At 37.2% G+C, this 26,934-nt stretch overlaps 2 protein-coding genes across 20 annotated transcripts in view; one reads left to right on the top strand and one right to left on the bottom strand.

Moving 5' to 3' along the window:
- baz2bb (bromodomain adjacent to zinc finger domain, 2Bb) overlaps positions 1-9,391 on the bottom strand; it is an 86,025-nt gene extending 76,634 nt beyond the window's left edge. For 8 of the 19 annotated variants that reach the window (XM_077216107.1, XM_077216121.1, XM_077216112.1 and 5 more), the window contains exon 1: positions 9,206-9,353. The gene's annotated coding sequence lies outside the window, so the exon portion shown is untranslated. Of the gene's footprint in view, positions 1-7,701; positions 7,830-9,205 lie in introns of all 19 variants that reach the window. The other 11 variants (XM_077216109.1, XM_077216114.1, XM_077216119.1 and 8 more) reach the window with 7 other exon arrangements.
- tanc1b (tetratricopeptide repeat, ankyrin repeat and coiled-coil containing 1b) overlaps positions 1-26,934 on the top strand; it is a 533,291-nt gene that overhangs the window by 302,188 nt on the left and 204,169 nt on the right. The gene's annotated exons all lie outside the window — the stretch shown is intronic.

The following is a 26,934-nucleotide window of genomic DNA, read 5'->3' as shown; positions in this document are numbered from 1 at the left end:
TTTCACAAAGGAACGAGGCAGTATCACCTAAAAAAATCAAATATGTCAACCACTCTTTTTTATAGTGACAGTGACACTACCAGATTAAGTGTCTCTTTTGTCTCCCTTGAGCTTGCTGTGCTTCACTTTTAGCTTTTAAATCTTGATTTGTATGTGACGGGCATCGGCAAAATTCAGGTAAATAAAGGCAAAGTAGTGATCCACCGAAATTTTGCCAGATGAAAATTAATTTTCGGTTCCAGCCGAAGAAATTCTCGTATCCTAACCAATTCAACCACTCGTTTATCACCACTTTCAGTCACATTTGCACCAAATCAAAGCAAAAAAGGGGACATTGCACCCTCATTTTTCCCCCGTATGACACTGGGCTGATCATTTTCAGAGGATATCCGGCCTTCACACATTCCCCAGTCATGTACACTGTAATCTGCTGACCGAATCTGAAATTTCTGCCAGATGAACTGAAGATTATTATGAGCGGTGCGTCATCCTGTACTTTCATCTGGATTAACACTAATAATCAGTTCACTGACTCTTGAAAGAAAACAGGTTACAGAAGTGCAAAAATTCAGTATATCATACATCGTTTTGGATAAATCTGTTGAGCATGTTCAGGTTTTCACCTCCTGCTTCTTCCTTTTTCTAACAACAAACATTTTTTCCTTCCCTGTCAAACACCATCAGATAACAAAATAATATGTACGGTCATATCATTTGTACCATTCACTTCAGTGAAGAAAACAGGATACTTTTTAAACTGATTTTCAGCACCATCTATATTTAACGGGCCCCACACCGTTTTGACTAACAATATTTTTCATATTGCACATGCAGAAACATTTATTTGTTTAATGAGACCATCACTATTTTTAATACCCATTGGTTTGAGCAGATTTGTGGTGTTTATTTTATTTATTCTATCTCTTTCTCTAAAATGAAATTTTTTCTATTATTATATTTTACTGTTTTCTATTTTATTTTTGGAAATTGTACAGCACTGTGGTTCTTAAAGTACTTTATAAGTAAATTATGATTTATTGGTTGTATTTCATTAGATAGAAATTACCTAAAAATCCAAAAATATTTTTTTACATTTTTTGTGTGTGGATAATCTCTGATTAACTATTTGCCAGTAAAATAATAGGACATGTGTGCAAGATATAAATCAGATAACAATATGCTGGAGTAATCCAGGTAAAGACCTGTGTTTGTGTGTGGATGAGGTAAACCGCTCTCACAGAGCTGTGGTGTAAAGTTGGTATTTACTGAGTAGAATAGAGCAGCGGTGAGTAAAAAACAAAGAGCAGGACATTTCACATACAGGTCACCTTCACATCCATCTCAATAATGGGCCGTTCACACATGCAGCGATGCCAGCGATCTTATCTCGCTTCTGTTGGTCATAGTGGTCATTCCCACTGCTGGATGCTCTGGCGTTAATGGTTATAAGATGTCAATCTAATCTAATCTAATAATCTGTTAAAAACTGGCATTCTAGAAGGAAACGTGAATATATTTGCGGCCATGCAACATGCTCAATCAAAGTCAGGATGCTTGGCTTAATCAATTTTTAACAGTTTTACCATGCATCACTTGCAAGTGCATAAAGACAAATCATATAAACACTGAAACTTCACAGTAAACTTAACTTCTCCAAATTTCTGACACTAAATATCTGACAGGATCTATAGTGTGCTCTACAGTGCCGAGCAATATCAATCAATTGCATTATAACATTACAAATAATCACAATATTTTTGTGTGCTTTTAATTTGCTCATTAAGTTTCTTAAAGTATCATAAACTATTTTCACATTTTGTGATTTAAGTGTTGAAATGCAATGTTTTAAAAGCATCTCTGATTTAAATGTCAGAAGAAAAAAATAGTTTCTGTGAATCAGTTTGAACCATAGTCATCACAAAACAAAGTTTACAGAAGCCTGTCATTTTTCACACATTAAAATGCATTGGTAAAAATATATGTAGGAATATTTTTATGCTGTTTATCGCCCTTTTAAACTCAATATATAAATATTCAGATATATCAAAGGGCTGAAAACTATCAAGATAATTAATTAAATTAATAGAAAAAGAATGTATAATACACATTATAATATAAATTATTCATAAAAATTCCTATTATATTAAATTAGAGTGAAATGTCTTCACTGAAATCCCAATTTGAGGTTAAATTCGCCATTGTTTTACTCACCAGGCATTATTGCATGTGACAGCCTGACAAACATGCAAACAAGAGGTAAAAGCACTGGCATTTTAACATGAGCTCTTTACACCACAGGAAGCCTCAGTCCCTCCCTGAGCAAAGGACATGTGACATCCAAGATACTTCAGTGATAGAAGGAAAGAAAGAGAGAGGGAAAGAAATAAGTGTGAGAGACAGTCATTGAATACACAGTCATTACTGGGTGTTACACTTAACCTAGCATCACATACTGTGTAGACGTGTGACTAACAGCATGACATCTGGAGGACTGCACACTCAATCGAAATAAAACAGAAATACAATTTGGCTTGTATTTGAAACATGCACCAACCATCTTCCTTTACTTGTAATGAGAAGCGCTTATCAACAAAAGAGAAGCTTCAAGGTCTCCATTCGGTAGTCTGTCAAAATCCAAAAAGTTTGATGGATTAACTTTTGAAAATTATGAAATTAAAACAACCATAAATATAAGTATTGAAATTTAACAGTTGTACATTTTTAAACTTTGTATGTTTATTTTACAGTGAATTACGATGGCAATTTCTTATTTTGTTTTTTAGTCATTTTTATCATTTTAATATTTTTATTTATAATTAATAATGATACTATATTATTAACAATTATATTAATAATACTAATACATTATTATTATATTTTTCTTAAATACAAAATGCATTTTATTTTGCAGTGAATTACCAAAGTAAATTTTTCTTATTTTGTTTTTATTTAGTCATTTTTATTTATTATTAATAATGATCATATATTATTATTAACAATAATATATTATTAATAATAATATAGGCTATATTTAGATAGCCTACTCAATATGTTTATTTTGCAGTAAATTACAATGGTAATTTTTCTGATTTAGTTTTTATTCAGTATTTTTGAGGCCTATATATTATTAATATTATTATTATTATTATTATTATTACTACTACTATACAGATTTATAATTATTGATATGTAATCCCAAAATTCTGGAAAAATTGTGCAGCCCAACAAACAAGCACAGCAGACCTAGAGGGCTTTTATTTTATTTTATCTAATTTTAAATCGCAAACAATTATCAGAGAGAGAAAGACGGAAAAATAAAAAAAACATTATTACTAATAGAGACTATTATTATTAAAAATAATAATATATATATTTATTTTTTCTTTTTTTTAATATATAGATTTTTTTATTCCGTATATATATATATATATATATATATATATATATATATATATATATATATATATATATATATATATATATTATATATTAAAAATAATAATAAAAATAAAAAAAACAAATCATGCAGAACTAACATCCAGTCCATTTATTCAGCCCACTTGTACATTAAAGTGACCAAACACTGTTTGTTTTGAGTTCACTAAAACTCTAAACTCCAAACTAAGTATCTTTTGAAGATTAAAAGCCATTAACCTGACAAACCCTAGTAATCCTGCAAGTGACTAGTGCACAATCCTCCTGAAAGTTGCTTGCTGTCACACAATCTGAGCACGCAGTTTTGACAAGCGTTTTCCAGTTGTGTGCATCACGCATGAGTGAAGGGATCACGGGCGGTCCGTGGGTGTGCCGTCTGAGCCGAGACCATACTTAACTCACAAAAAGACTCATGTCACGTCTACAATCTTCCAAAACATTAACCAGAAACAAAGAGGAGATATTGAATTATGCATTCAAAGCCGTGTCACATTTATTCTGCTGCGTTGGGGGGTCTAACTGCTGTCTTCAGACCCCCAAACGGCTCAGCAGAAGACAGAGCTCCCGAATCCCCCTACAGGAGCCCAGCATCCTGATTAATGAGTGGAAGATTGTGGAAGAATGAGCGAGAGAGAAGAGAAAGATGGATGGTGCAGTGCAGATGCAAAACTCGCATCAAGAAATCTGCCCTAATTACTGACGGCCCTGTGGTTCATTTGCTTTAAACACACCCAATATTCCCCCTTTTTTCTTGCCAGGAAGAACATCCCCCCCCTTCAGACTCATCTAATGACCCCATTCTCAAAACCACAGCGATTAGTCATTTCCAACCAGTGAAACATCTACATGGACTTCCCCTACATGAAGACCTGCGTGACAAAATGATTGCTTGCAAAACACTGATGTGAAAAAAATAAGTCTATTTCAAAATCAAGCATCCAGAATCTATTCTCACATATAGACTTTTGACTATTAGCAAATTCTGTCCCGTTTGCAACTTATTCTGGCCAAAAACTGCACATTAAGACAAGAAAAGGCTAACAAGAAAAGCATCCAATCACAGTTTGTTTTGATGTGCTTTTTAAGGCCGGTTGTATTTGAAACAGATTGCACACTTGGGGATTTTTTCTGATAGAAATTGTGATTAAAAAATAAAATAAAATATTTTATATATTTTGTTCAAAAGAATTTTAAATTCAGAAAAAAAAACAAAATTTTTAAATCAGAATTTTTATTTATTTTTATTTTAATCAGCCCCAACACTTCTGATCCATTTTAAACTGTCCACTTGTACATTAAAAGATCACATGACTGACAGGTGAAATGAGGAAAAACAGTTTTTTGTTCACGTGCCTACCAAACACCTCCAACTAAAGTCTTTTTAGATTAAAAGCCACTAACCTGGCAAACCCTATAATCCTGCTAGTGACTAAAGCAGGTTTGCTGTAGGGCTGCACAATTTGGCCATGATTTTGTGATTATATTATATAAATAATAATAACTATTAATATTATTAGCTGCTTACATGAAGGATCACAGTGCCACGCTTCACTCTGAAACACGCAGCACATATATTTATTTCATTAAATTGCAGCCTTTGAGATTTGATAATCACTGTGATTACAACACTGCAAAAAAAAATTGCCAAAATCATGAATTATTATTTTTGATAAATGTAACCATTAATAAAAAATTGGTGTCTATTATTATACAGCTGTTTTATCGAAGCAATAAGGCAGTCCGTTTCAGAAAATAAATAGTAATAACTTTATCACTGTATTAAACTAAAGCTGATAAACAAACAAATGTTGGAGACGGCTAATAGTCTTTGCACGCTGCGATCAGAAGCTGCATCATATTCTTTCTGTATTCAATATGAATGCATGTGTGCAGTATGCGAGTAACATTTGGAATAATCCGAATCTGTCCAGTGATTCTGCCAGCATTTAAAAGTGCTGTTTCAAGCACTATTACTGTAACCTTGAGCTAATGTTGTTGCCTGCCTGCCCTGCCGGGAGAGCAGAGCCTGATAACATGCACCACATTCAAATGGCACCGTGTTATTTTTCATCCCCTTAAATACCAGACTATGATGCAGAGTGGTTTGTATTCATAGGTGGTTGTTGCACTTTCAAGGATGACAGTTCTGAATAAATCTGTGTTGACCTTCTGACTGCAACTCTGCTTTATTATTTGAATCTCTGGCCAGATGAATTCACAGAACGGCCAGTATAATCTAATTTCCCTCATCGTTGTGGGTCTTCCAGCTGTTTAAGTCAAGCATTTCAAAAGCAAAAATCCATCGGTGTATGTGAGCGTGCTTTACATATTTAATTAGATTCACAATTAGGTTGTCTGGGGGAATCTCACGAAACCGATCAAGAACATGTCCAGATGCCATTCCATTACAATATTTTTCAATATGATATAAATATTTATTTTATTTTTAAAGTACTTAGCCTGAATGTCGAGTAGTAATTGTTGTAATGCCTTCACTGATTTAAATTAATTTTTTCTTTTCTTTTCAGTAATTTTAATACAGAAATGGAATCTAATGAGAACCACTTTTAAGAATTACCACAAAAAAAAAGAAAATTTCAGAAGCATTACAGAAATGAGAATTTGGGGCGAAATGTGTTTAATTGTCAGGAAATAAATAGAAATGTCTCAAATAAATAGATAGATAAATAATTAATTAAATAAATAAAAATCTCTCAAAATAGGCTTCAATAACTGGTTTTTGTTTCGGGCTATATAGTGACCTTATTTTAGGAAGGATCATATTAAAAACGACAACAAAAACTAAGGATTCAGGAAATATCAGCACACAGAAACACAGTACAGGCTTTGACACACTTTTCTCTTATCGCTACTTCATCTGCTTTTGTTGGTTCTAGAATAATATTATCTGTACTACTTCCTCTTTACCTCACTGTGACTGGAGTAAACTTTTTCTAAACTCCCAATATGCATCGTTAATGCAAATGTTTTCCAAGTTTCTATTCATCTCAAAAGATCAAGGGAAATGCAATTCCCATGATACATAAACTGAAAATAACCATTACATTTGCTGAAATAAACAATCTAAACCTTGCATGTTTTGCTATTAGTTAATAAGTTAATTCATTATTATCTACATATAAACATTCAAAATAACTACCTCAAGAGTTTTTTCATAAATGATTCTGACTGAGCAACGCCTCCGAACTGGTTTCAGCTGAGACTTTGTTTATGAAACTGTACTTTTCTTTCAAGTGGCAAAATAATGGTACAACCACAAAACAAGTCCTGACAGCTGTGGATTCTTCCTGCCGCTGAGATACAACAAGTACATCACAGGCCGCTTTTGTGTTCAACTGCAGCTCAACAGACAGTAACAATAGGCATTTGTTTGCACTACAAAACGCGAGTTTGAGAGAATGTATTAGTATAATCCATGTCTCCGAGCGAGTGTCTAAGCAAAAAAAAAAAAAACGGAAAAAAAAAAGAGCATGGTCTTTCTTTCGGTTTCTTTCAATTCATTTCCACTAATGGTTTCCAAGCATCTCCACACAATCAGGCAGCTGCTGCGTGGTCGATGCATCAGCGAGGACGAGAAGAGATGCGCATTCCCAGTAGAGATACGCAGAACACAGACACTCAGCAATACAGCTGCTCCCCTGCATTAGCTCAAAGAAATGCCACGCTTTAAAGCACTCATCATCAATAACAACTACACTGAACGCTGTTCTGATGCAGTGTTGGGGAATAACTAACTAAATGTAGCACTGACTCCAACTTAAATACTTCAAAAGTGAGACAGCTGTTTTTTTCCAACATAGAGGAAGCTTTCAAAGAAATTATTCACAGATGCAAATTCTAATGCATTTTATCTCTTCGTCATGAAGCGTCAGTGTTGAAACCGGTCTAATGCAGCAGTATGATGCTGAGACTTCATTCACAGCTGGTATAAAGAGCTCAAATACGGCGAGATTTAAGCTCATTTCACGGATCTCTCGTGGCTTACAGCACAATGTCATGCTGTTAGGAAGACGCTCGGCTCTCTGGCGTCTTCAGTTCAGCTGGTGTCACCCAAAAGAGCGGAGCATTTACAAAAAAATAAAACATAAAAAGGGGGCAAAGACAAATGAAGAAGGAGGGAAACCCATTAGGTGAATTGCACAAAACGAATAGGGGGGGGGGGGGCTGAGTTTTGACATTTGAATGACAAATTTTCCCATCCAGACACTGTAATTCTCATCTTTTTTTTAACAATAAAACACCCACTTTTATCTTTATGGCCAATGGCAACAGTCTCGGTCACAGGATTGAATCTGAATTGCATCGTTGGCTTGTGTGAGTACATCACCCTTTGAGGTCTCAAGGTCTGATCGCCATATCTCAATGGACGAATCCTATAAGCAAACATAAGTTCAAGAGGTCAAACCAACAATACAATATATCTAATAGGATTTAAAGAGAAGAGGCATGTTAACAATACTTCTTCAATAGTCAAAGAGATCAAGGTGATCTGGCTCAATAACTCGTTTCAACATCCCACAGATTTCAACAACCTTTCCTCACAAACAAGCAAGCAACAAATCACAATAAAACTTTCTAAAACTTCGAACTGTTCAGGTTACAATACATAAACACGCCACTTTCTTCTTAAATATGGACATTCTAACCCTCTGATGCATGAATCATTAAATCACAAAAGACTCAAATGTATATTTAAGTTAGAAATAAGATTCTCACTCTGATTTTTTCCAAAATTAGGCTATGCATTTTAAAAGTTACAGTTATTTGTTTAGTGCATTAGAAGATTTACAGTAGATAAAGAATTGATGCATCACCATCTTATTTAATAATAAAAAACAAAATTACATCTAAAGAGGACAATCGTATTGTCATAAATCATCCATGAAGGAACAATATCACATCCAGAATAACAACTGTAAAATCAAACCACTCCTACTCAGTCTTTTCCTTTCCACTACGAAAGTAAGACAATTTGACTGTGAAGCTGATTTGTTTAAGACAATATGTATTGCTAAGACTTGTATTGAATGGTAAAGGCTAATTCATAGAAAACAGAAAAGACCAAAGATCCGCAATATAGTACTAAAAACATGTTCTGACTGCAAGCAAAGCTGAATACTAAGAAAAATGACACGATTTCGTGTTTTACTCCTCTACTAGTAACTTAACTGCAGTTGACATCAAGGATGAGGGTTGGAAGAAATTAATCTTAACCATATTTAGAGTGCTTTATAAGTTCCTTGTAGGCTATTTGAGAGACGCAATATTTGTACTTAAAAATCCATCTGTCGTACAAAAAGGTCACTTTAACGAACTAAAAGTTACGCACTTTCCTTCGTGTAACGTTAGATGTTAACATAAAAATTGGTTCTGAATGAGAAAAAAACCTCACTGACATGTAAACTAGCCTTTAACAAGATGATGCTAATGTAAACAAAGGAACTCGGAGCACTTGACGTGCCTGTCATACGTCAACTAACTACTTACGCACGATTTTAAGATTGAAAAGCCGCGTTTTAATTTAAATATTTTGAACAGGCTTCATATACTTTTAAAAAATGTGACAACCGATCACTTTAACAACAGATTAGGATTAATGACACATCTTTTGGTGAGTTTGTGTGTGATTTATCAATCTGCTTCAGTGCGCAAACAACAGTAACTATCTACAAACCAATACGGGAGCGCGCTCAGTGTTACCGAAGCAAGGACGCGCGATCTCCGCCAGATTTATGAAAAAATCACTCACCTTTTGCTTTCACTTTAATATAGACCATCCAGGAAACATATAATGTGGAACCAGATAATTTCCGACGGGTTTCTTAGAGTCCGACAGCGCTGTGAAGATCTGTATCACAGCAGTGCTGTGAGTGTGAGACTTCAGTGCTCGCGTGTGTGTGTGTGTGTGTGTGTGTGTGAATCTTCAACGGACGGCAGAGTGACGGTTCACGTTCGTTTGCACTTGAAGGAAGCGGCGTGACGTCACCAAATGACTTATTCACAACGTATCATAAGACATCCAAAAAGATAATAACAAGAAATTAGTTTTACACATGTTTTGGGATGTCTTGTAATAGTTGTTAATGTTTCATGTGTGTCTTAATGTCTAATAAAAAATAATAATGATAATAATAAAAAAATAATAAAAATCAGTGTATCATTCCTTTCATTTTCACTTATATATACAGTACCAGTCAGAGTTTGGAAACATTACTATTTTTTATGTTTTTGAAAGAAATCTCTTATGCCTATCAAGTCAAAGATAAGTTAAGATCAAAAATACAGAAAAAACAGTAATATTGATCAAACTATGATAACAATTTAAAATAATGGTTTTCTATTTTAATATAGGCTAAAATAGGCTATAATTTATTTCTCTGAAGCAAAACTGAATTTTCAGCATCATTACTCCAGTCTTCAGTGTCACATGATCCTTCAGAAATCATTCTAATATGCTGATTTGTTATTATTGTTTTTTTATTTATTTTTTGTTTTTTGGAGCTTGATAAATGTGTCACTGTGGAATGTATGAAAATGTATATTTTTAAAAAAAATAACAGCATACCGGTTTGAAACAATTGGAACAGGAGGATGAGTAATTAATGAATTAATGAATTTTCATTTTCCATGCACTATACCTTAAATTAAAATGAATTGATCACTACTAATGCATTTAAATGGAAAAAAGGACATGTTCTTCTTCTACAGCTGGCACAGGACACCATTATACCAGTTTTGTTTGCTTGTCTGAGGCAGAGAGATTTCAGTTTAAGGGGAAAAAATGCAGAAATGAGTTAAATCCAAAAATTTTAATTCTTTTATCAATTACTCACCTCATGTCATTCCAACCCGGCACGACTTTCGTTCATCTTTGGAACACAAAAGAAGATCTTTTTGATGAAATCTGAGAGATTTCTGTCCCTCTATTGGCAGCTGTACACAACAACCACTTTGACTCTTCAAAAAGTTCATAAAGAGATCGTAAAACTATTTCATTTGAATTGAGCGGTTTAGTCCAAATTTTCTGTACTGAACTTAGGATTTTATTCACAAATAAACATTAATCAACTCACACATCAGTTATTATAAACGGAGGCTCAAGCCTGTTTGCTTGACATGCAAGAACCAATGAGGTTCATTCTCGTGTTACGCATCACGTTTCAGCTTCAACAAGAACCAATGAAGATCATTCTCGTGTTACACATCACGTTTGAGCTTCTGTAAGAACCAATGAGGTTCATTCTTGTGTTACACATCACGTTTGAGCTTCTGCAAGACACTAGCCGCGTTTCCACTGCCGGGCCAGGGCCGAGCCGTGCTAGTGCGTGCCAGGGCCAGCCGCGTTTCCACTGTCACTTCCGGTGCTTGAGCGGGGCTTACTTGGGGCCAGCGGCCAGGATTTCTAGCCCCTCGAATACCTTGGGCCAAAGCAGGCCAGCTCGGGCTAGAGGCGTGGTCAAGGAAAAAGGCGGAGTTTATCGGTGTTAGGGAAAGGTATGGTCTGCAGCAAGATGCACATTTCACCTTTTTTATTTCGCGCAAAATTATCGCTGCTCGAAATGGAGAATTGCCTGTACTGGTCTGTCGACTGTACTGGACACCGAAGCTCTTCTGAGCATTTGGGCAGAAGAAAGAGTACAACGTCAATTTGACGGCTTGTGCAGAAACGAGGATGTTATCAAGTACAGCTTTTATAAATATTTGCTAACCCATTTATTAATACATTACACTCCAATGTTTTAATTGTTACAATTAGTTAACGCACTGTGAACAAACTAACAAACCAACAGCTGATTTTTTTGAAAATCTAGCGTTAACAACGATAAACAAATACAGTAACAAATGTATTACTAATGTTTCGTTCATGTTAACCCATACATTACATACTTTACTTTCTTGCAAAGTGGTACTGTAAACATTATTTCCCTAATTATGCGAAATGTAAATGCATATATTCATAATCATGGGTATAAATAGATGTATTAAACGAATAATACAATGACAGTTTAACATTAACAGCTAACTATATTTTTATTAATATAGCAAGCAAGATATGATAAGCTAGCAAAATATTTGTGTCTTTTCAGCAGATAGTAAAGTTAGTGAAAAGCTCATAGAAACAACTCCGTGCAATATGATTTGAAGTTATGCTCACATCGACTACAAGATACGAATGAACTATACTATAAAATAAAATATTTACCGTTTCCATCCATTGCTGGCGACTCTGCATTCGCTGTAACCGAATCGCACGTCGTTGGATCGCTCTCTTTCGCCTTGCAGCCAACATAAGCTTTCGCCGTTGTCGCCGCTGAACCTCCATCTTTTTATCTTGGCTTTGCTGCCCCATCTTCCACCAAGGAAATACCAAAAAGAGCAAACAAACAGACGCTTCGGTTCTCTCCATCTCGATCGTCGTGTGATTTTAGCAAGCTAGTGTGTCCTGCCTGAATGAACTTCATAATTCCCGCTGAAATTGGTGGGGTTGTATGACGTTCGATCCAGGAAGGCGTGTTAAGGGCGGGGTTTATGGCAGCGCTGCGGGGCTACTGGCCTGACAGTGGAAACGCAAGCCCTGTGCTTGAGGCCCGAGGCCAGTGGCCCGGCTCGGCTCGCTGTTAGCCCTGGCCCGGCCCTGGCCCGACAGTGGAAATTCATTCTCGTGTTACACATCACGTTTGAGCTTCTGTAAGAACCAATTAGGTTAATTCTCGTGTTACGCATCACGTTTCAGCTTCAGCAAGAACCAATGAGGATCATTCTCGTGTTACGCATCACGTTTGAGCTTCTGCAAGAACCAATGAGGATCATTCTCGTTTTACGCATCACGTTTGAGCTTCTGCAAGAACCAATGAGGATCATTCTTGTGTTACGCATCACGTTTGAGCTTCAGCAAGAACCAATGAGGTTCATTCTCGTGTTACGCATCACGTTTGAGCTTCTGCAAGAACCAATGAGGATCATTCTAGTGTTACGTGTCGCGGGGTCCCCTTTCAAACTCCTCACAATAGGGAAAAACACAGGCGTAGTCGCAGAATAGTGAGGTATTTTATTATGCCGGCCTCCAATGTACAAATGGTGAAGAGAAAGAATAAAAAATAAAAATAACTATTTGAAAAAAAAAAAAACTTACTATAATAAAGTTATACACAAAACAAACAAAATATCCTCAATAACTCTATTTTTCTTTCCACACAACAATAACAGCCACTAGTTACCTTCTCTGTGACCAGACCAAGACTGACTTCACAGGCCCAAAGCTGCGACTTTTAAAGCCATTAGCCCCTCCCACTAGGCTCAACCATCATTTACATAGTACAATCAACACATTGTACTAACTCCCGAAAAGGACTTATATCTAATATACTTCAACATTTTCCACAATAATTGTATCCATCTTCAGAAAAATGTTCCTTCCCCATACACAATTACTTGCATCACAAATTATTATTACAACCCAAAACCCATAATTATGCAGTTCACGTGACCATGAAAGCGCGCGAGAATCACGCTATTTAAAAACCGGAAATGTTATGCTTCGGGTCTGCCAAACTGGATGTGAAACAGAGCAAACCCGCGACGCATCTCTACACACAGTAAGTGTTTATAGTGCTCGTTTAAATGTATGTTTAAAGAAGAGTAGAACTATCAAGTGTGCACCCTTGATCGCGCTACTTAATAGTAGGAGAAAAGTGCATAATCCCGAAGTTTATGACCGGCTTAATTGAGACTATAAGGGACTGGGGAATGAGTATGTGTATGAGTGTGTGTGTGTGTGTTTGTGTGTGTGCGCGTCCCGCACCCAGTGACGGAGCCGCTCCGTCACATCATTCCCCTCCTCCGGGAGGTTGGCGATGTGCGGCAACCGGGAAAGGTAATCTGCTACCATATTGGCCTGACCTGATCGGTGTCGGATGGTGAACCTGAATGGCTGGAGTGAAAGATACCATCGAGTAAGGCGGCTATTGTGGTCCTTCATTGAGTTAATCCAAGTGAGAGCTCGGTGGTCAGTTTCCAGATCAAACTCCCGTCCTAGCAAGTAGTACCGTAGGCTCTCCAGTGCCCACTTAATGGCCAAGCCCTCTTTTTCCACCGTAGAATACCTAGTCTCACGTGGTTGCAGTTTCCGGCTTAGGTACAGAATGGGATGTTCATTACCAGGGTCTCCTTGGGCCAACACTGCTCCAAGGCCGACTGCGGATGCATCCACTTGTACCAGAAATCTTTTCTTGAAATCTGGACTCTTGAGGACATGGGAGGAGCACAGACAGGTTTTCAATGTGCTGAAGGCGGTTTCACAGTCATCTGTCCAGGTTACTGGGTTCCTCTGGTCCTTCCTGGTAAGGGCTGTGAGGGGTACAGCAATAGTTGCAAACTGGGGCACAAATCGCCTATACCAGCCGGCCAAACCCAGGAAAGACCGGACTTCCTTCTTAGTGCGGGGTCGAGGACAGTTCTGGATAGCTTCCACCTTATCCACCTGCGGACGCACTTCTCCTCGCCCTAGTTGGTAACCTAGGTACCGTGTCTCCTGTCGTGCCCACTCACATTTGGAGGGGTTGAGCGTCAACCCCGCCTTCTTGATCCTTTCCAGTACCAGTGACAGATGTTGGATATGCTCCTCCCATGTGTTGCTAAAGATCACCACATCATCGAGGTAAGCTGCGCTACAGTAGTCACAACCCTGAAGGACCCTGTCCATCAACCTCTGGAAGGTGGCTGGTGCTCCGTCACATTACGCATCACGTTTGAGCTTCTGCAAGAACCAATGAGGATCATTCTCGTGTTACACATCACGTTTGAGCTTCTGCAAGAACCAATGAGGATCATTCTCGTGTTACGCATCACGTTTGAGCTTCTGCAAGAACCAATGAGGATCATTCTCGTGTTACGCATCACGTTTGAGCTTCTGCAAGAACCAATGAGGATCATTCTCGTGTTACGCATCACGTTTCAGCTTCAGCAAGAACCAATGAGGATCATTCTCGTGTAACGCATCACGTTTGAGCTTCTGCAAGAACCAATGAGGATCATTCTCGTGTTACGCATCACGTTTGAGCTTCTGCAAGAACCAATGAGGATCATTCTCGTGTTACGCATCACTTTTGAGCTTCTGCAAGAACCAATGAGGATCATTCTCGTGTGACGCATCACGTTTGAGCTTCTGCAAGAACCAATGAGGATCATTCTCGTGTTACGCATCACGTTTGAGCTTCTGCAAGAACCAATGAGGATCATTCTCGTGTTACACATCACGTTTGAGCTTCACCAAGAACCAATGAGGATCATTCTCTTGTAACGCATCACGTTTGAGCTTCTGCAAGAGGTTTGTTCTCGCTCCACAAGCAAGTTCGGTTGAGCTTCTGTTTAAGTTCGCTGATCAATGTCTAAATGTCAATAAAAGCCTAAATTCAATCTGTTCATTATATAAAGCAATCGAGTCTCTTCAGAAATTTTTGACTAAACCGCTCAATTAAAATGGATTAGGTTTACGATCTCTTTATGAACTTTTTGAAGTGGCAAAGTGGTAGTTGTGTGGCTGTCAATGGAGGGACAAAAAGGTCTTAGGTTTCATCAAAAATATCTTCATTTGTGTTCCAAAGATGAATGAAAGTCTTACACATGATGGTGAGTAAATAATGACATTTTCATTTTTGGGTGAACTATCCCTTTAAGTTCACATGTGTATTTGAAGAGGGGGATCCAAAAATAAATCCTGAAGTAGTCAGGCACATGATGACAGTATGGATGTGACATATCATGAAGTAATGAAAAGCAGTGAGAACACCTGATTTAAACCAGTGCCCAGAACCCCTCTAAAACCAGTTCGGCCAGACTGGGAGACCAGCAAATTATCTGCAGCTGATTTTCAATAAACAATTGGATTCACGAATAAATTAATATGTTAATAAAAAAGCGCCATTGCTTGGAGAGAAAGGATCATTTGTGAGCACAAGCCTATACATCGGCTATATTAAGACTGTTTTTTTACCAGCACAAATGGTGCGTAATATTTGTCGATATATATTTATATGAGAAGGTGAAATGACCAAGTTAACTGTTAAAATATTGATACAGTGTTTTTTTTCCACAAGGCCTGTGATTTCACACCTCGCTCCTTTTATCAGTATGAGGCCAATTTACTGACAAAGTCACTCCTGAATTAAAGATGTGAAGAAAAAAAAATCCTTATTCAGCTTGCAGAATTTAAATCAGGTTTCCTGCGAGCTCATTGATTTTGCCTTCGTATTCTTTTCACTGAGGTTGTGGGTTTGAGCTCAGCTTTTGGAGTGGCGTTGGGGACAGCAGTGAGATGCTGTGATTGTAATTATATTGGGGAATCTTGATTGGGAAAGCAGAGGGGGAAGCGCAAGCTCAAAGCAAATTCATTACCGCAGAGGCCATACATACCGAGCTTTTCTGCATGCAGTGAAAATGTCAGCTTCACCTCGGTCATTTGTAAAGTAATAAGCAGAAGCACAATGACGGCAAGGCGCAGCAGCACAACGGGGGGAAGGGCAAATCTGCCTGTCGCCTTAAAAAGGATTTTTAAAAGAGTCTTGATTAGAAAGTATAATGAGACTGAGAGGAACGCTGCACACTATCTCTCCAGAGGCTGATGGAAAACAAATTAATGTAGCTATTTTGTTTTAATTCCTATTTTTCCACATTACTCCATGCACATCCTGAGTAGTTGTCATCGTCGTCCACCACCAGAGCTCATGCAGACAGAGTTATTGATTTTCTGTAGACACATCATCAAGGGAATGCAGAGTAATCTTTTTCCCTTTTTTTCTCAGCAAAAACAATAACCATCCAGCACAAAAAGAAGGAAGAGGACAAATGGAAAGGTTGAAGAAAAACGAACTAATCATTCTTGTTCTTCAAAACCTTAAATTTGATTTGTGCATTTGATCAAATGGGCTGGGATGTTTTACAGTGACACAAACTAACTAACACCACAAAACATCACACATTTCATTTGATCAAATCATTGAGAATATTGCTAATGTTTGAGCTGCTGTTTTCCCACCAAAATGATGTCACTTCCTGGAGGATGATGATAATCGTTTACACAAGTTAAGATGAAGAAAGAAAGTCAAATACAGTACATGCGGTAGGAATGACCCATACACTCTTCTTAAGCAGATGGTGACCAACCATTTACACAGTTAATTTCATTTATTAAAATTTCAACCTAAACTAATTCTAAATTAAGCAACCCACAATCACACCATTTGTTTGCTGTTGTGCTATTAACCTGCATTAGATCAATAACAGAGTAATTATGGCTTTGTCTCTCCGCTAAATGCTCTTAAATAAAGTAATTGCTCTATTATTGCAGATGAATCTGACAGTGGCAGGAATTAATTACTGTCAAGAGATTGTACGCTGCGTATCATTTGAATGGGTGACTATTCAGCTGCTTGCTGACATGGATAATATATTCAAATATTCAAACGATTCATCTCTCAATGGTGTTTTTGTGTTTGTATTTATAAATAAAAAATACCCTTTTATTTCACTGCACAATTTACATATGCATATTAATAATGCATGCATTTGAAAATGAATGAAAGCAAGTACATTTTGATTGGGCATCAAAGCAGGATGAGCATTAAGAGCATTTGAGTTAGGTTTTTTATTATTTGATGGAGAAAATCATACTCATATTATGGAAAACAGTAAATAGATTCTGACCTTTTGAGATGTCGAGTTCTGGGATCTGGTCATTATCACAAACTAAACTCAAACAGGTTGATCAGGACCCCAATGCACTAATAAAATACTTAAACATCAACATGGGTTGAAATGATCTTACTACCTGAGAAGAAACGAGACATGAAACTAGAAATGAAACATTCACTTGGCTGCTTTTTAAAAAAAAAAAAAGGTGATGACAAATAAAAATGGCTAAAACATGCCCGTACTTTTTCAAAACTCACCAAAAACATGAATTAAAGGTAAATATAACAATGACCTCTGGTGGATGATATTTAAAGGAGCTACATGTAAAAATCTGAAACCCTTGTTATTAGCAACACCGGTGGCCGTTAAGTGAACTGCAGCAGCTTATTGCTCGTGATCGCACTTGTGCACAACGTCGTACCGTACAAGAGACCGAACATGATTTACGTGATCTTTTTTGTTCTTTGCTTAGAAAAAGAAGTTGTAAATACTGTTAATGACCATCTTGACACCGCCCACTCCACGCGATGTTTAGATGAAAAGTAAATATGAGCGGCGCACTTTCCTCTCAATAACAAAATAAACACAACAAAAATGACAGCAGTTCAGAAAGCATCTGATCATAGTGATGTGGAGATGTTTGCACCAACTCTGCGATTCACCGGCATCATGTCGACAGATGAGGTCATTAAAATTACACTGTTATTAGGCTTTAGTTTGATTATAAAGTATAGGATATAGATCTGGCTTTGTGAGACTAGTTTGAATCAATCCCTTACTTTTGAATGACACATTGACATTACTGTACAGAATGGCTCTTTCGTAATTATCCTGAACATTAGTTTCATGTGTCATAAATTATGACTCATAATGGAAGAGAGGCAATCGGGAGTGTAAACGTCACATCCTTTGGATTTTCGAGAAACCTTCTCATAAAAATAAATCTACAGGCTTTTTATAGACAACCTAGGAGGTTGAGGACGGTCTCGTTTTTTATGATTCGTTACAAACAATAAAAAAGCGATTACTACATGAAAAATCTTACAAATAGTCCCTTTAATCATGATTCATGCATGCATATTTCTAAAAGTAAAACATCTGACACAATCCATTTTAGGGTTATTATTTTAAGTCAACCAGTGGTGATTTTGTTTTGATTATGTTTGTGTTAAAACAGCAACACACACACACACACACAATTTCTTAAATCTTCCAAATCAAGAGAACAATCTGGCCATTGCAAGAATCAAGTGTTATCATATGACCCTGGAAAATCCCTGGCTTTTTGTCAACTAAGGAATGTTCCAAAAGGAAACACATATCATCCAGTGAACAGCAAGAGCAGTGTTGATTTGGCAAGATGAATGAGTACAGGATCACAGGACTTGTATTACCCAGCAGCCTCTTGGTTCCTTCCAGTGGGCGTCGGTCTTAATGGTCCTGCTTGTTTTGGCTCTGTTAATTGGGGCACGCTCACAGATGAAGACCAATGCTAGAGACGGCAGAGCACGGGAACAGAACAAAAGGAAAGAGAAGCACTATTGTTAAGAAATATTAATGAGTTTACCTCGACCAAAAGAAACACATGTGAACGGAAAACTCACTTTCAATGATATTTTTTGATATTTCAACATGTCCTGATAAGCTGTGTGTTTGTCCCTCTAAAGCCACAGAAACGCTCCATAGGTATTAAGCCACAAATTGGCCTAAAAACACATTGGAAAATCACATGTTGTAAGCTTTCTATTAGCTCTATAGACTGGAGCATTGCAGTTATGACGTTTTTTTGTAGGTTGATAGAATAAACTTTATTGTCCCCTAGGGGAAATGTGTGGACTCAAAAGTGTGTAGTGCATAGTAATAGCTGCCCTTACAAACAATAAATACACGTAAAATACAAATAACAGCTAAAGACGTACACGTAGGCTATACACACTCATGACACATCCAATAAAAGATTAGAACAAAAAAGGCAACCATAGATGTTTCCTTGACAAAACCCAACTGGATTTTTTCAATGGCCTTTGGATTATTGCAGAAAATAAGCTCTGTAACCAACAAAAGTTTGTGATTCTTACACATTTTGTTCATAATGACAGGATATAGGCTATAACGTATAAATAAAGTACACCACATCAACATCACAACCATTAAGTTCCCGGCAACTCTATCAGTTTTTATTCAGAAACATTTCCCTTGAAAGTTTGAGTCAGAAGTTTGCAAAAGCGTGACTAAAAACACAAGCCTGTGAAAGTAGATTAGTATGTTGACAGCATGATGATGTTTAATGCCTCCGGAAATCTTTGTAGTCCCAATTAGACTTGTTAGCAAAATCACAAGAGAGTATTACTTTTGTATTTTATGTTGTTGAATAAAAACAACCTACGGTTTTGCCGTTGACTTTTGCATGGTAGGCGCCACTTTTTTTCTTCGGAAAATGTAAAATCAAATCATGTAGTTCTAGGTTAATCATGCAAATCTGCCATGCCGTTCTGTGTGCAAACACCATATTGTCTTAACAAAGGACGTGAGAAAACGGCACATGTCTGGTGGTGTGCACACAGCATCTGGTATGCACATTTCCATGCCAACTGTCAGTTTGTGTCTTGTCATATTAACGCTGAACGTTGTCCCTTTTAATTAGCTGTGTCAGGTCAACGCTAACCTTTTCCTCCTTCATGCTCCAGCATGAGAACGCAAGAGACGTGTGAATGAGATGTCGTTGGTGTTATTTGATCAAAAACAGGCCATTACAGTCATAATCACAATGGTTGCAGGCTTCTCCGTAATGTATGCTCCTCAGAAACCATCCATCTCCTGGACAACAGACGTCTGGAAAAAAGTAAAGAGGGAGACGGAAGACAAAAGCAAAGGTCTGTTTGAAAAATCAAGCACCGCGTGACACCATATAATTAAAGTGGAAGCGGGTGGCATCATTTTAAAGGACTCTGGCTTCTCCTGCATTTGGTACCAAGAGCTCAATTAATCACGTAAATCATCCAATTTGAAAAATGCAATGCATTCATTCATTTCCAATGCTATAATATTTTTTAAGCAGCAGGAGGGATTATTTTTTTTATAGAGTCATATTAGTTAATCAAGCAGAGGAAAGGTCACCAGCACTAAATCACCACAAATAAACAGTAATTTACGTGCCATAGAAACTTTACTGAATCTAACCAAAACCCTTTAACCATTAAATAAAATAAAAAAAATAAGAATTTATATTTTGCATAAATAACATGAAAACAATTTTTCGGTCAATTAAATTGTGCATTACTTTTTACAACATTACGTTTTTTTTTTTTTTTTGTAATTTCCATTAGATTCTCTGTAATGTATTAATTTTTGTTGTACTACAAAAAATATTTAAATCAGAATTAATTAATTCTGTCAAATCAACCAATCGCGAATAATTGCGATTAATTGATTTGACAGCACTAGTATAAATGGAAGGCTGTAGATAAAACAACTATGATGCATAAATGATTTGAATTATAAATAATATATAATTTTTTCACATTACAGTAATGAGAATTAGATTGTTTTGCATTATAGTAATTAGAAATTGTGTGTGTGTGGGGGGGGGGGTGCTTTATTGTTATGAAAATAATGGCTGACATAATTTTTTAATACCTTAACACCAATACAGTGAGAGCAGATGAACTGAAACACTGTAATACAGTTTAATGGTGGAAAACAAGACACAAAATTGCTGAAACATGCACATATTTATTCAAAACTCAACAAAACCATGAGTGGAAGGTAAAAAAAATTTCTTAAAAAATTATCTTAAAAACAGATTTATATCCTTTAAGCAAAACATAATTTCTTTCTTGTGATCTTGGGGTGAAATAGGATTCATGTTTGTGAAACTTACTCTTTTAAGAATACTGCTGCCGAGTTGAAATCTGAAAGAAAGAAAAAAACGGACGGAGTCACTCAAACGAAACACTTGGGTTTGTCTATTGTTTCATTATTATTATTAGGCCCTGTTTCTTTCTCTCACACACAGATGCAGGAGCCTCCCCGCTCCCTCAGAGCAGCTATTGTGTCCTCCTCTAATAAATTAGGCTTTGTTGACCTGGCTTTTGTCATGTCCTAAGAGGTCCAGACAGCGAGCTGAACCCTGGGAAAGTGTGAGAAACCAGTACAAATCACCAAACGATCCTCAGTTGCCTGGACTCTGACAGCATTTATGCCCTTCACACCCAGAACACCCTAGCAACTGCATAGAAACACACCAGTGACCACTCAAAACACCCCAGCAATCACATGACAACGCCCTGTCAACCACATAGGAACACACTAACAACAACAAAGAACACCTCAGATACCAGAAACAGTAGCAACGCCCTGGCAACCACCAAGAACACCCTAGCAACTGCAAAGAAAGACACCAGTGACAACGTGTAACACCTTCTCACACAGCAACACACCGACAACCACTCAAAACACCCTAGCAATCACATGACAACGCCCTGGCAACCACATAGCAACACACCAACAACAACAAAGAACACCTCAGATACCAGATACAGTAGCAACAAAACTTGCAACCACCAAGAACACTCTAGCAACTGCATAGAAACACACCAGTGACCACGCGTAACACCTCACACAGCAACACACGGACAACCACTCAAAACACCTTAGCAATCACATGACAACCCCTGGCAATCTTATTGCAACACACTAACAACACCTCAGAAACCAGATACAGTAGCAACGCCTTGGCAACAAAAAAGAACACCCTAGCAACTGCATAGAAAGGCACCAGTGACCACGCATAAAACATTCTCACACAGCAACACTGACAACCACTCAGAACATCCTAGCAACTGCATAGAAAAACAGGTAACACTTTACAATAATAGTGCATGAATAATCATGTACTAATACCTGAATTAATAATTACTTTACTGTGAACTAATGATGAGTTAAGACATGTACTAATGAGGAACTAACCTTAACTACGACATGAGTCATATGAATTCCTGCATGAATATACCATCTTAACTACACATTAGTAGATGCTAGTTAAATAATGCATTAATTAACATTTCGGGGTAAACTAAATCAAACTTGCTCTAGAAAATGGACACATTTTGTGACCCAAAAGAAGAGACCCCTAACGATATGATATAACGACAGTCTTTATGATATAAAGACAGTAAACCAATCCATAAAATAACCACATAAATAACCATCATTTGCTAACACTGATTTTAATTTAGCAAATTGCATCTGTTAATGAATTTGTTAGTGTAGGTATTTCACTCTTGATGGCAGCAGTGGAATCACTTAAAACAGAATGAGATTAAATGGTTTTTAATGATGAATGCATCACTGTGTGTTCAATGAGTAAGGTTAAATGTAAACATTGCAAGACATCTAGTGTCATTCACTGATGTTTGTGACAGTTGCTGGTGTCAAATTTATGAACAATTTTACATTGTGCCCTTTTAATACATCTTTCTTCTGATCTAGAACATGTTTGATTTAGTTTACCCTGAAATGTTAGTTAATGCATTAATTAACAAGCATGTACTAATGTGTAGTTAAGATGGTATATTCATTCAGGAATTCATATGACTCATATCGTTGTTAAGGTTAGTTCCACATGTCTTAACTCATCATTAGTTCATAGTAAAGTAATTATTAATTTAGGTATTTGTACATGATTATTCATGTACTATTATTGTAAAGTGTTACCGAAAAACACAATTGATCACTCGTAACACCGTCGCACATAGGGAATACACAGCAACACATTGCCAACCACTCAGAACACCTTAGCAACTACATGACAACGTCCTGGAAACCACATAGCAACACACCAACAACAACAACGAACACCTTAGAAATCACACACAGTAGCCATGCCCTGGCAACCACCCAAAATACCCTAGCAACACAAACACAACAACAAAGAACACATTATAAACCAAATAGCCACACCCTAGCAACCCTCTAGAATCCCCTAGCAACCATACAGCAACACACTAACAAGAACTCAGAACACCCTACTTGGAAACCACATGGCATTATCCTGGCAACCACCCAGAATAACCTCTTAGAATAGCTTAGCAACCACACTGCAACCACCTAGAACACCCTAGCAAATACATAGCAACACACTATCAACCACAAAGAACACATTAGAAACCACATACAGTAGTAATGCCCTGGCAACCACCCAGAACACCCTAGCAACCCAGCAACAACCAATCAGAACACTTTAGCAACCACATGGCAACTACACTTTTGCAACCATGTGGCAACTACCCAAAATACCCAGACAACCCCATAGCAACACACAACCATTAAGGGCACCTTAGCAACCACATAACAAAGGCCTGGCAATCACATAGCAACACAGCAACAACCACAAAGAACACATTAGAAACAACATAGCAACACACTGACAACCACAAAGAACACACTAGAAATCACATTGCAACACACTGACAAACACCCAGAAAACCCTTTTAACCACAGTCACCAACAACCAGCACACTTCAGCAAGCACGTCAACCACAAAGCAACACCCTAGCAACACAACCACAAAGAACACATTATAAACCACATAGCAACACCATGGCAACCACCTAAACACCCTTCAGACTACACACCTGGCTAATGCTCCAGGATTGTGATATTTAGTTTCGCACATGCACACACCAGGCCTGGTGTTTTTTATGTTCAAAACAGTTTCACAAGACTGGAGACAAATGCAGGAAGCACAAACTGAAGTGTGAGTGTGTTTGTGTGTCTGTCTTCAGTTGGACTTTGCCCTGACAGTTACTTGCAAAATGATTCACAATGTCTAAACCACACAAGAGATAAGAATCCTATTTCCCACCAGCACATTGTCACTGTGATATATTTTTTCATCAGTTCACAATAGATTCATAACAAAACAGCAGCACATGCCTTCTATTTGAGTAACAATCTGACTTGAGTCTGTTGGCATACAGTGTGTGTTCTTAACTCTATGGTGTTTGATGCTGTTGTGTCTGTATAGTGTGTGTGTTGATATCTCTTTAAAGCACTTGTGCTGTTTTTAAATGTGCTATAGAAATAAATGCTGACTTATTTGTAGTCTGAACTTTGGAAGCTTGTTTCCACCACAGGATAAAACATTTTAAAAGATAATTGCGACTTTTTATCTCACAATTGCGAGTTTATATTTAAATAATTGAGTGTTACAGAGTCAGAATTGCAAGATTTAAAATCGCATTTATGACAAAAAAAAGTTGCAATTACCTTTTATATTTTTTATTCTGTGGTGGAAACAAGCTTCCATACTGAACAGCAAAACATTATAATAATATTTTTCATAAGGCTTATGTTGTCTGATACTCTTCATGAGTTTTGCATCTCAGGTGTCTGAAAAAATGGACCTGATTTCATTACAAAATGACAGTGACAAGAGTCTGTCCTAAAGATTGGATTTGAGATTTGTGTGTGAAGCCTCATGACAGTCATTCATGGTTTGTGTATTTACAAATGCAATAAAAATCAGACTTTGTGTCTTTCTAAGCTTCTTTGTCCCTTGTTCCATCTTGCTGAGGTTTGGTGTTGTTGACGTGACTGCAAGTTATTACTAATTCACCCAACATAAACTTAAAACCCTAGAAATATGTGCAAGGCAAGTGCTTTCAGTTCCTGCCAACAACAGAGCGTTTTATCTATGGTAATCTGTGCAAAGAAGCGTATCGTTCACTTCTTCTGAACTCTCTCTTTACCTGTGCTGAGAACTGTGAAAAAACAAAAAAGACTCAAAGACACGTCAATATCCTGATCCAGACCTTACACATAAGATTAACAGATATTCATATTAAGAATCTAGAACTGCATTGAAACAAGAGAAAGGAACAGGAAGAAACTGATTGCATATTCAATGAAAATATCAAAAGTCTTTATGATCGGTTTGTGGATATGCAATGCTCAAATGCAACTAACCATACAATCGTGCATAGCATTTTATATTAAAGGGATAGTTCACCCAAAAATGAAAATTCTGTCAGTAATTACTCTCCCTCATGTTGTTCAAACCCCGTAAGACCTTCGTTCATCTTCAGAACACAAATTAAGATATTTTTGATTAAATCTGAGAGCTGGATCACTCCTCCATAGGCTTCTAAGGGATTGAAACTTATTCCCCGAAAAGTTATTAAAGACATCGTTAAAATAGTCCAAGTGACTACAGTGGCTCAATCTTGAGTTTATCAAGCGACGAGAATACTTTTTGTGCGCAAAAAAACAAACATAAATAATGACTTTATTTCAACTATTCATTTCCTTCTCTGTGGGGCTCGAGTGAGTTCACTAGTGTAACAGCGTAGAGTTACGTCACACGTAGGCGCACTATTGGCCGATGCTGGTCATGTGTGTGATGATGCGTGTGACGTACAACAACAGAAGCGCTGCGCTGTTACACTAGTGAACTGACTCGAGCCCCACAGAGAAGGAAATGAGTAGTTGAAATAAAGTAATTATTTTTGTTTGTTTTTGCGCACAAAAAGTATTCTCGTCGCTTGATAAACTTAAGATTGAGCCACTTGGACTATTTTAACGATGTCTTTAATAACTTTTGGGGGCCGGCAAGTTTCAATCCCTTAGAAGCCTATGGAGGAGTGATCCAGCTCTCAGATTTCATCAAAAATATCTTAATTTGTGTTCTGAAGATGAACGAAGGTCTTATGGGGTTGAACAACATGAGGGAGAGTAATTACTGACAGAATTTCCATTTTTGGGTGAACTATCCCTTTAAAAGGAAGGAGAAAATAGATCCTACTCATATCTTTTCTTGTTGATGTCAAACGTTGTGTGTCAAACTCTACAATATTTTTTGCACAAAATGCATCTGTCACTTGTTGCCTGATTTCTCTGTCTACACCAGGGATCGGCAACTTCAGTCCTGCAGAGTTCAGCTTCAACCCTGATAAACACATCTACCTGTAGCTTTTTTCCAGTGATCCTGAAGACCTGGATGAGCCTGTCCATGTGTGTTTGATCTCTGGTCTACAGTGATCATTTCACGAGTAACAGCGTCCTCTACTGGTCATCAGTGACAACCGTCAATGGCAGACGAGGACAGTGAAGTCTGTGGGTTACCCACCAAAATGACTAGTTTGCATGAATCTAAATTCATGCACATTTATAGCTGCAGATCAGTAACCTATGCTGATGGAAAGTTGAATTAATTATTGCCAACCCTGCTATGCCAGCATTACTATTATATATACACACACACACGCGCGCACACACACGCACACACAGTTAATAAAGTAATACAACCCTAAAGACTCTTACAAGCCATATTTTTGGGAGGATCTGTGTTATTTTCAACAGCGAAATGACTTTGATTTCAATAAAAAGTCAATATATTAACATATATAACAATATATTAAAATACCCCCCCCAGATACCCCCCATCTCTATAGTGAACCAGAAAGTTCACCAGAAATGGTGAATGCACATTATTTCTAGCTAAACTGATTACCAAGTTACTGTGGCTTTTTGCATTTTCTGTAATATCATCAAAATCACCTACAGCACAAAACATCTCAGAATTCATCAAATCCATTGATAATACTTATTGATGTTGGTGCTTATGTTGTTTTCCAACCAAAACAATGTCACTTCCAGGACGAGGGTGATGACCACTAGCAGGATCCTATTGTGAAACCTATTGATTATCAACCTCACATTGTGTGCCACTGAATTACTGCACAGGTTTAAATACAGATCTGACTTACAGTACAATAAATCCTAATGCAG

Source organism: Siphateles boraxobius, unplaced genomic scaffold, assembly GCF_051911475.1.
Source record: "Siphateles boraxobius isolate OS27281-9 unplaced genomic scaffold, OSU_SipBor_1 7, whole genome shotgun sequence".
NCBI lineage: Eukaryota > Metazoa > Chordata > Actinopteri > Cypriniformes > Leuciscidae > Siphateles > Siphateles boraxobius.
The sequence above is the reverse complement of the archived record's forward strand: the minus strand, read 5'-3'. Positions and strand labels throughout refer to the sequence as shown.